We start from the raw sequence: 12218 nt of genomic DNA, 5'->3' as shown, positions 1-12218 counted from the left end.
TTATTATTATTATTAAATACCCTTTGCTGCAAATTAATATCTGCTCCAAATATCAGTCTCATTACATGATAATAATCGGTATCTGAATAAACTGTATCGCTCCATTCCCCTACAACAGGGGTCACCAACCTTTTTGAAACCAAGAGCTACTTCTTGGGTAGTGATTAATGCGAAGGGCTACCAGTTTGATACACACTTAAATAAATTGCCAGAAATAGCCAATTTGCTCAATTTACCTTTAACTCTATGTTATTATTAATAATTAATGATATTTACACTTAATTGAACGGTTTAAAAGAGGAGAAAAAACGAAAAAAATGACAATTAAATTTTGAAACATAGTTTATTTTCAATTTCGACTCTTTAAAATTCAAAATTCAACCAAAAAAAGAAGAGAAAAACTAGCTAATTCGAATCTTTTTGAAAAAATGAAAAAAAAAAATAATTTATGGAACATCATTACTAATTTTTCCTGATTAATATTAATTTTAGAATTTTGATGACATATTTTAAATAGGTTAAAATCCAATCTACACTTTGTTAGAATATATAACAAATTGGACCAAGCTATATTTCTAACAAAGACAAATCATTATTTCTTTTAGATTTTCCAGAACAAAAAATTTCTAAGAAATTCAAAAGACTTTGAAATAAGATTCAAATTTGATTCTACAGATTTTCTAGATTTGCCAGAATATTTTTTTTGAAATTTAATCATAATAAGTTTGAAGAAATATTTCACAAATATTCTTCGTCGAAAAAACAGAAGCTAAAATGAAGAATTATATTAAAATGTATTTATTATTCTTTACAATAAAAAAAAAAAATTATTTGAACATTGATTTAAATTGTCAGGAAAGAAGAGGAAGGAATTTAAAAGGTAAAAAGGTATATGTGTTTAAAAATCCTAAAATCATTTTTAAGATTGTATTTTTTTCTCTAAAATTGTCTTTCTGAAAGTTATAGGAAGCAAAGTAAAAAAATTAATGAATTTATTTAAACAAGTGAAGACCAAGTCTTTAAAATATTTTCTTGGATTTTCAAATTCTATTTGAGTTTTGTCTCTCTTAGAATTAAAAATGTCAGGCAAAGCGAGACCAGCTTGCTAGTAAATAAAGAACATTTAAAAAAATAGAGGCAGCTCACTGGTAAGTGCTGCTATTTGAGCTATTTTTAGAACAGGCCAGCGGGCTACTCATCTGGGGCCGTACTTATCAAGCTTCTTAGAGTGCCATTTTACACTTAAGTCCTGAGAATTTGCGAAATTTAGTCCTACTCTCAAACTAAAAGCTTTTTATCAACGTTCTTAAGTCTAAGAATCACTCCTACTCTCCACGATATTTAAGAGACCTTCAGAGGTGTCTTAAGTGGTTAGGAGTTGCCAGCAGGGGATGGCACTGAGGCGAGAGAGACATGCGCGAACGTTCAGGGAACGGAACAATGTTTTTTTTTTTTTTTATGACGAGCAGCTGATCAAACGGTATCGTTTAGACGGAGCGGATATTATTTTTGTCACAGATTTAATACTTTTCGATTCCTTGTTGATTTCTGCATGTGTCTGCAGTGGGCTAGTATATATAGAGCCACCCACACCAGTTTCAAATTAGTTGCCTAATTAATGAATTGGAAAGAAAATGTTATGACAGTAGCGTATGTGTGTGGCCGTGAGGTGAGTGACGTCAGTGAGTGTGTGGGCGATAGAAGAGAGGGAGCGGTAGCGTGAGTGCCGGCGGGGACTAGTTTGTTTTGTATTATTTTGTAGTTTATTGTCAAAATATACACTCCCATTGTCCACTTAAATATTTCCAAGATATTTCTTTATTCTTAGACAACGGATTCCATTCCGTGATTGGTCATTTCTATGGACACAGAAATGACGTCACCTAAAATTCCGTTTACGGCACATAGTAATGTCGTAATTCAGCTCTGAGTGTGACACTTAAGATTCAGTCCTACACTTCGCTGAAAGTGTGAGTAAGACGCTTGATAACTAACTTTTAAGTGCAGCTTTCAGCGAAGAATTTATTTACTCTTAAGTCAACTCTTAGCAGACTTCTTAGGAGTAATTCTAAGAAGCTTGATAAGTACGGCCCCTAGTCCTTACGGGCTACCTGGTGCCCGCGGGCACCGCGTTGGTGACCCCTGCCCTACAAGATGCTCGGTGTTGGCGCCTACTGACGAAAGCACTTGCCCCCGAAAAAGTGCTTGGCTTTCGAAGCCGAGTTGTTGGCGGGCAAATGTGTGTTATCGGTCCGCCAGTAATGAGGTAATATGCTGGAGTCCTTCTGAGTGAACTGCAGAGTGGCCCTCATTTTCCAGGCATCTGGAAAGCAAACACGCACTCATCAAGGAGCGTTGAAGCGCGTGTGCTCTTTTCGCTCGAGTAGAAACTTCCGTGCTCAGCCCCCGGGGCTGATTTCTACTCCCAGTAATGATTTTTTTACTTCGCTTTTAAGAGCATATTTTCTTCCTCTTTGTCTCTCTATTAGACTCCTTCGTTACTTAGCCCGCGGACGTCTGAACACCGGCAAACAAAGTCGGGAGAGGGGACCCCCTCGGGGCCAAATGATGATTATTCTCCAAGAAATGATTAAACATCATCGAAAAAAAAATAAATCAGTAATTTTGTGATGTTTCACAGCGCAAACCCTCGCTGGCCGAATACCGCATTTTTCGGACTAAAAGCCTTACTTAAAATCCTTTCATTTTCTCAAAACTCAACAGTGCGCCTTATAACCGCCTAATGTATGGAATCATTTTGGTTGTGCTTACCGACCTCGAAGCTATTTTATTTGGTACATGGTGAAATGATAAGTGTGAGCATTAGATGGCAGTCACACATACGAGATAGGTGCTCACTGCAATATGATGGCAGTCACACATAAGAGATACGTGTAGACTGCAATATGACTCAAGTAAACAACACCAACATTGAAAATATAGAACATTACATATGGCGCTCAAAAATCCATCAAAATGTTTTAGTACGACTTTGGTAAGCTATGAAGCCGCACCGCTTGATGTATTGTACTGTGCTTCAACATAGGAGTATTATTATGGTGTGTGTATAAGGTAAGACATATTATCTGGCGTTTCGTTTTGCAATATTATGCAAAATCAAATTTTCTTACCTTCTGGTACCTGCTGAAAATGTGTACGCATCCGCCTTTGTAGTTCGTGGTGACGCCGTAGTAGATACGTTTCTTCTTGTTCTCTATCTTCTTGTTATGGGACATTCATCCTCTGCTGTTGCCATTTCTAATATAAAGTAGTGTAAACTTCTTACTTATATCTGTCAATAAACTCGCCATAAAAGCGCTAAAACATACCGGTGTAGTGAGTGTGCATTATTCACCCAAGGAAATTTAGTTATTAGGGAGTTCCGGTCGGACGTTTTTTCACGGGGCACATTTCTGGTCTTGTTGTTGTTTCCGGATGAGGAAATGCTGCTCCTTTATTGATTGAAGTAAAGTCTGAATGTCATTAAAACTGCACGTAAGCGATTATTTTACGAACCTTCCATCCTTCAGGCGGTACTGCATCAAAAAGCAACATCAGTGTGTAAAGGATATCACCACATGGGCTCAGGAACACTTCAGAAAACCACTGTCAGTAACAACAGTTTGTCGCTACATCTGTAAGTGCAAGTTAAAACTCTACTTTGCAAAGCGAAAGCCATTTATCAACAACACCCAGAAACGCCGCCGGCTTCGCTGGGCCCGAGCTCATCGAAGATGGACTGATGCAAAGTGGAAAAGTGTTCCGTGGTCTGACGAGACCACATTTCAAATTGTTTTTGGAAACTGTGGACCAAAGAGGAAAAGAACCATAGGCGCAAAGTTCAAAAGCCAGCATGTGTGATGGTATGGGGGTGTATTAGTGCCCAAGACATGGGTAACTTACACATCTGTGAAGGCACCAATAATGCTGAAAGGTACATACAGGTTTTGGAACAACATATGTTGCCATCCAAGCAACGTTACCATGGACGCCCCTGCTTATTTCAGCAAGACAATGCCAAGCCACGTGTTACAACAGCGTGGCTTCATAGTAAAAGAGTGCGGGTACTAGACTGGCCTGCCTGTAGTCCAGACCTGTCTCCCATTGAAAATGTGTGGCGCATTATGAAGCCTAAAATACCACAACGGAGACCCCCGGACTGTTGAACAACTTAAGCTGTACATCAAGCAAGAATGGGAAAGAATTCCACCTGAAAAGCTTCAAAAATGTGTCTCCTCAGTTCCCAAACGTTTACTGAGTGTTGTTAAAAGGAAAGGCCATGTAACACAGTGGTAAAAATGCCCCTCTGCCAACTTTTTTGCAATATGTTGCTGCCATTAAATTCCAAGTTAATGATTATTTGCAAAAAAAAATTCAATATCTTGTCTTTGCAGTCGATTCAATTGAATATAAGTTGAAAAGGATTTGCAAATGATTGTATTCTGTTTTTATGAACGATTTAAGCTGTGTGCTAAACAGATGCCGCTTTAGTGAAACTCTAAGCGTCATGTAGCAGTGTTGCTAAGTCACTTACTGTACAATGTCTGCTCTCACTGGGATGCCGACTGATGGGATGTTTATATCTTCCTGTTTGGATGAAGAATTGATCAAATCCTTACACGGGTACAAAAAAAGTGGCGTGTAAGAATTGTTTTAGTTATACTGTAAGACTTACAAACGTTGCTTAGAGTTATTAATGAAGAATCCATTAGAGTATAAACACTTTGGATCATTAGATAACGAAACAGGATTTGTACTTCCGGTCCAAAGCTTTAAACAGCAAAAAACACTGCAAGTTATTCACCGAGCAGCACCTGCAGTGAGCAAACTCGTCCAGAAGATGGCGCCGTACCACAAACAACAACACACCAGTTAAGTTTCATGAAAACTATCTGCATTATGGCAGTTAGCAAGGAAAAAGCCATAAATTAGCCGCAGGGTTCAAAGCGTAGGAGAAAAATATTCCGGAATTTACGGTACGATTACAAAAATATACAATTAGCCATTCCTAACTGCTGATTGACAAGCCACCATAGTTTCCCCCGGCATCCATGACTTGCATATGCACGTGTGCTTTGGTCACATGTCATGCTGCTAACAAAAGTCAGACGGAGAATAGAAAACGTGAGCGGATCGACGTATCCGCGACATATTTACATGAATAAAGGCCTCACCCCTACGAGAATTGTATCTTTTCATTTGACTATTTTGGAACGCCAGGAGTCTGAAACTCAAAGGTCGCGCTAAAGATCAGCGGTCCTGAGGTGGGCAGCAGATATTGGCAGCATCTCTAAGTGATGTCCCTGGACCCTTCATACATTATTCATGCGGCGACCGGGGATTGACTCTGGCCCACCAGACTTCCAGAAGATCCCTGTCTGGTGTCTGGGTCTAGACTTGTGTGGGCTGAGGGGAAATTCATGCATGGTGGGTTTATTGCTTCCAATTATTTCGCAGTAAGTAAGCTTCAATCTGGATCAAATATGACTTCCTGTTTCTCTCGGCAAACAACTGCGTTCTTCATGAATAATACAATAATAACACACGGCGGTCATTTTAGAAATGTATGTCGTTGTGGCTTGTGCAGCCCTTTGAGACAGTCGTGATTTAGGGCTATATAAGTAAACTTTGATTGATCGATTGATTGACTTTTAGAGAAAGAAACTGACCTTTTCTACCAAGTGACATTGAGATCAACAAAAAAAACGGCAAGTTCCCTTCGGCATTGCGCTTGTTGGTATTTCTAAACTTAATACTTTTATTTGGTAATTAGGGGTGTCCAAAAATAAAAATAGATTTTCAGATTTAGAACATTTTTTTTGTCCTGTTCAATAATAATAATAATAGATTTTATTTGTAAAAAGCACTTTACATTGAGTAAACAACCTCAAAGTACTACAGTGTATTAAAAAAAATAATAATAACAAAATATATATATATAAAATAGAACAGCCAAATAGCTAGAACTAGTATGCATACTGTATATGTAAAAAAAAAGTTTTTTTAAAAAAAAAGAAGGGTTTTTAAGCCTTTTTTAAAAGCATCAACAGTCTGTGGTGCCTTCAGGTGGTCAGGGAGAGCGTTCCACAGACTGGGAGCGGCGGAGCAGAAAGCCCGGTCTCCCATGTTCAGCCACTCAGGCAAGTCCTATTGTTGATGTACTGTAGATCAGGGGTGTCAAACTTGTTTTCATTGAGGGCCACGTCGCAGTAATAGCTGCCTTCAGAGGGCCGCTTTTGTATTAATTAAACGTATGCATAAGGGTTATAACTGTCAGAAAGATTGTATGTAAATTATCAAAAAACTTTCCCTTCTCTGAGTTCCCAGTGAACAGACAAGAGGCTGTCTTTGTTGCACCAAGCCAAAGGCTTGGAAAATTCCGCTGTGTACGATGGGAGGAGACGGGAGGGGTTATCTATTTTGATCCAAGACCTGCCCAAGCTCGATCCAGGACCATTCCAAGCCAGAGGCATCTTTTTCTTTTTGTTAATGTAACCGAAAAAAAAAAAGAAAAAAAAAAGTTTTGTTTATTTTTAATTTTTTTGTCATTAAAAAATACAATCATGCCTGCTTACGGACTGTATTCCTGCAGACTGTATTGATCTATATTGATATATAATGTAGGAACCAGAAATATTAATAACAGAAGGAAACAACCCTTTTGTGTGAATGAGTGTGAATGGGGGAGGGAGGTTTTTTTGGGTTGGTGCACTAATTGTAAGTGTATTTTGTGTTTTTTATATTAATTAAAAAAATATATATATATATTTTTTTTAGATTGTTTTTTTAAATTTATTTATTGTGCGGCCCGGTACCAATCGATCCACGGACCGGTACCGGTGGTTGGGGACCACTGATAATAGCATATAATATAGTATAATATGTGAATATTTTGATGATGTTTAATCAATGTTGAGTTCTGACGTTGATTGGACCATCGAATTTTGGTCATTTTCCAACCAATATTCTACAACACAAATACAACATTGAAACAACATGTTTTTTTACGATGTTGAATTTTGGTCATTTCCCAACTAATATTCTACAACATGAATACAACGTTGAAACAACATGCTTTTTGATGACGTTTAATCGATGTTTAATCTGACGTTATTTGACCATTGAATTTTGGTAATTTTCCAACCAATATCCTACAACATGAATACAACGTTGTAACAACATGTTTTTTGACGACGTTTAATCAATGTTGGGTTGTGACGTTGATTTGACCATTGAATTTTGGTCATTTCCCAACTAGTATTCTACAACCCAAATACAACGTTGAAACAACATGCTTTTTGACGACATTTAATCAATGTTGGGTTGTGATGTTGATTTGACCATTGAATTTTGGTCATTTCCCAACCAATATCCTACAACATGAATACAACGTTGAAACAACATGCTTTTTGATGACGTTTAATCAATGTTTAATCTGACGTTATTTGACCATTGAATTTTGGTCGTTTCCCAACTAATATTCTACAACACAAATACAACGTTGTAACAACATGCTTTTTGATGACGTTTAATCAATGTTTAATCTGACGTTATTTGACCATTGAATTTTGGTCATTTCCCAACTATTATTCTACAACACAAATACAACGTTGAAACAACATGCTTTTTGACGACGTTTAATCAATACTGGGTTGTGACGTTGATTTGACCATCGGAATTTTGGTCATTTCCCAACTATTGTTCTACAACACAAATACAACGTTGAAACAACGTGCTTCATGATGACGTTTAATCCATTTTTAATCTGACGTTGATTTGACCATTGAATTTTGGTCATTTCCCAACCATTATTCTACAACACAAATACAACCATGAAACAACATGCTTTTTGAAGACGTTTAATCAATGTTGGGTTCTGACGTTTATTTGACCATTGATTTGTGGTCATTTTCCAAATATTATTCTACAACACAAATACAACGTTTAAACAACATGCTTTTTGACAAAGTATAATCAATATTGGGTTGTGACGTTGATTTGACCATTGAATTTTGGTCATTTCCCAACCAATATTCTACAACATGAATACAACGTTGAAACAACATGTTTTTTGATGACATTTAATCAATGCTGGGTTGTGACGTTGATTTGACCATCGGAATTTTGGTCATTTCCCAACTATTGTTCTACAACACAAATACAACGTTGAAACAACATGCTTTATGATGACGTTTAATCAATTTTTAATCTGACGTTGATTTGACCATTGAATTTTGGTCATTTCCCAACCAATATTCTACAACATGAATACAACGTTGAAACAACATGTTTTTTGATGACATTTAATCAATGCTGGGTTGTGACGTTGATTTGACCATTGAATTTTGGTCATTTCCCAACCAATATTCTACAACATGAATACAACGTTGAAACAACATGCTTTATGATGACGTTTAATCAATTTTTAATCTGATGTTGATTTGACCATTGAATTTTGGTCATTTCCCAACCAATATTCTACAACATGAATACAACGTTGAAACAACATGTTTTTTGATGACATTTAATCAATGCTGGGTTGTGACGTTGATTTGACCATCGGAATTTTGGTCATTTCCCAACTATTGTTCTACAACACAAATACAACGTTGAAACAACGTGCTTTATGATGACGTTTAATCAATTTTTAATCTGACGTTGATTTGACCATTGAATTTTGGTCATTTCCCAACCATTATTCTACAACACAAATACAACGTTGAAACAACATGCTTTTTGAAGACGTTTAATCAATGTTGGGTTCTGACGTTTATTTGACCATTGATGTGTGGTCATTTTCCAACTATTACTCTACAACACAAATACAACGTTTAAACAACGTGCTTTTTGACAAAGTATAATCAATATTGGGTTGTGACGTTGATTTGACCATCGGAATTTTGGTCATTTCCCAACTATTGTTCTACAACACAAATACAACGTTGAAACAACGTGCTTTATGATGACGTTTAATCAATTTTTAATCTGACGTTGATTTGACCATTGAATTTTGGTCATTTCCCAACCGTTATTCTACAACACAAATACAACGTTGAAACAACATGCTTTTTGAAGATGTTTAATCAATGTTGTGTTCTGACGTTTATTTGACCATTAATGTGTGGTCATTTTCCAACTATTATTCTCCAACACAAATACAATGTTGAAACAACATGCTTTTTGATGACGTTTAATCAATGTTTAATCTGACATTGTTCACCATTGAATTTAGGTCATTTTCCTTGTAATATTCTACAATACAATTACAACGTTGAAACAACAACATGCTTTTTGACAACGTTTAATCAATGTTGGGTTCTGACTTTGATTTGACCATTGAATTGTGGTAATTTTCCAACTATTATTCTACAACACGAATACAACGTTGAAACACCATGCTTTTTGACGACGTATAATCAATATTGGGTTGTGACGTTGATTTGACCATCGGAATTTTGGTCATTTCCCAACTATTATTCTACAACCCAAATACAACGTTGTAACAACATGCTTTTTGACGACGTTTATACATTGTCGGGTTGTGACGTTTAATTGACCATTGATTTAAGGTCTTTTTCCAACTATTATTCTACAACACAAATACAACCATGAAACAACATGCTTTTTGACGACGTTTAATCAATGTTGGGTTCTGACGGTGATTTGACCATTGAATTTTGGGCATTTTCCAACTATTATTCTACAACACAAATATAACATTGAAACAACATTCTTTATTATTACGTTTAACCAATGTTTAATTTGACGTAGATTTGACCATTGAATTTGAGTAATTTCCCAACTATTATTCTACAACACAAATACAACATTAAAACATGTTTTTGACGACGTTTAATCAATGTCGGGTTCTGACGTTGATTTGACCATTGAATTTTGGTCATTTTCCAACCAATTTTCTACAACCCAAATACAACGTTGAAACAACATGCTTTTTGACGACGTTTAATCAATGTCAGGTTGTGACGTTGATTTGACCATTTAAATTTTGGTCATTTCCCAACTAATATTCTCCAACACAAATACAACGTTGAAACAACATGCTTTATGATGACGTTTAATCAATGTTTAATCTGACGTTGATTTGACCATTGAATTTTGGTCATTTTCCAACTATTATTCTACAACACAAATACAACGTTGAAACAACATTCTTTTTGACGACGTTAAACCAATTTTGGGCTCTGACGTTGATTTGACCATTTAATTTTGGTAATTTCCCAATCAATATTATACAACACAAATACAACGTTGAAACAACATGCTTTATGATGACGTTTAATCAATGTTTAATCTGACGTTGATTTGACCATCGAATTTTGGTCATTTTCCAACTACTATTCTACAACGCAGATACAACGTTGAAACAACATGCTTTTTGACGACATGTATTGATTGTCGGGTTCTGATGTTGATTTAAGCATAGAAATTTGGTAATTTCCCAACTATTATTCTACAACACAAATACAACGTTGAAACAACATGTTTTTTGATGACATTTAATCAATGTTTAATCTGACGTTGATTTTACCATCAAATTTTGGTCATTTTCCAACTACTATTCTACAACCCAAATACAACGTTGAAACAACATGCTTTTTGACGACGTTTAATCAATGTTGGGTTGTGACGTTGATTTGACCATTGAATTTTGGTAATTTCCCAACCAATATTCTACAACACAAATACAACGTTGAAACAACATGCTTTATGATGACGTTTAATCAATGTTTAATCTGACGTTGATTTGACCATCGAATTTTGGTCATTTTCCAACTACTATTCTACAACGCAGATACAACGTTGAAACAACATGCTTTTTGACGACATGTATTGATTGTCGGGTTCTGATGTTGATTTAAGCATAGAAATTTGGTAATTTCCCAACTATTATTCTACAACACAAATACAACGTTGAAACAACATGTTTTTTGATGACATTTAATCAATGTTTAATCTGACGTTGATTTTACCATCAAATTTTGGTCATTTTCCAACTACTATTCTACAACCCAAATACAACGTTGAAACAACATGCTTTTTGACGACGTTTAATCAATGTTGGGTTGTGACGTTGATTTGACCATTGAATTTTGGTAATTTCCCAACCAATATTCTACAACACAAATACAACGTTGAAACAACATGCTTTATGATGACGTTTAATCAATGTTTAATCTGACGTTGATTTGACCATCGAATTTTGGTCATTTTCCAACTACTATTCTACAACGCAGATACAACGTTGAAACAACATGCTTTTTGACGACATGTATTGATTGTCGGGTTCTGATGTTGATTTAAGCATAGAAATTTGGTAATTTCCCAACTATTATTCTACAACACAAATACAACGTTGAAACAACATGTTTTTTGATGACATTTAATCAATGTTTAATCTGACGTTGATTTTACCATCAAATTTTGGTCATTTTCCAACTACTATTCTACAACCCAAATACAACGTTGAAACAACATGCTTTTTGACGACGTTTAATCAATGTTGGGTTGTGACGTTGATTTGACCATTGAATTTTGGTCATTTCCCAACCAATATTCTACAACACAAATACAACGTTGAAACAACATGCTTTATGATGACGTTTAATCAATGTTTAATCTGACGTTGATTTGACCATCGAATTTTGGTCATTTTCCAACTACTATTCTACAACGCAGATACAACGTTGAAACAACATGCTTTTTGACGACATGTATTCATTGTCGGGTTCTGATGTTGATTTAAGCATAGAAATTTGGTCATTTCCCAACTATTATTCTACAACACAAATACAATGTTGAAACAACATGCTTTATGATGACTTTTAACCAATTTTTTATCTGATGTTGATTTGACCATTGAATTTTGGTCATTTTCCAACTATTATTCTACAACCCAAATACAATGTTGAAACAACATGCTTTTTGACGACTTATAACCAATATTGGGTTGTGACGATGATTTGACCATTGAATTTTGGTCATTTCCCAACCAATATTCTACAACATGAATACAACGTTGTAACAACATGTTTTTTGATGACGTTTATTCAATGTTTAATCTGACGTTGATTTGACCGTTGCATTTTGGTAATTTCCCAACTATAATTCTACAACCCAAATACAACGTTGTAACAACATGCTTTTTGACAACGTTTAATCAATGTTTAATCTGACGTTAATTTGACCATTGAATATTG

This window comes from Entelurus aequoreus, linkage group LG13 (assembly GCF_033978785.1).
Source record: "Entelurus aequoreus isolate RoL-2023_Sb linkage group LG13, RoL_Eaeq_v1.1, whole genome shotgun sequence".
Lineage (NCBI taxonomy): Eukaryota > Metazoa > Chordata > Actinopteri > Syngnathiformes > Syngnathidae > Entelurus > Entelurus aequoreus.
Note: the sequence above shows the minus strand (reverse complement) of the source record.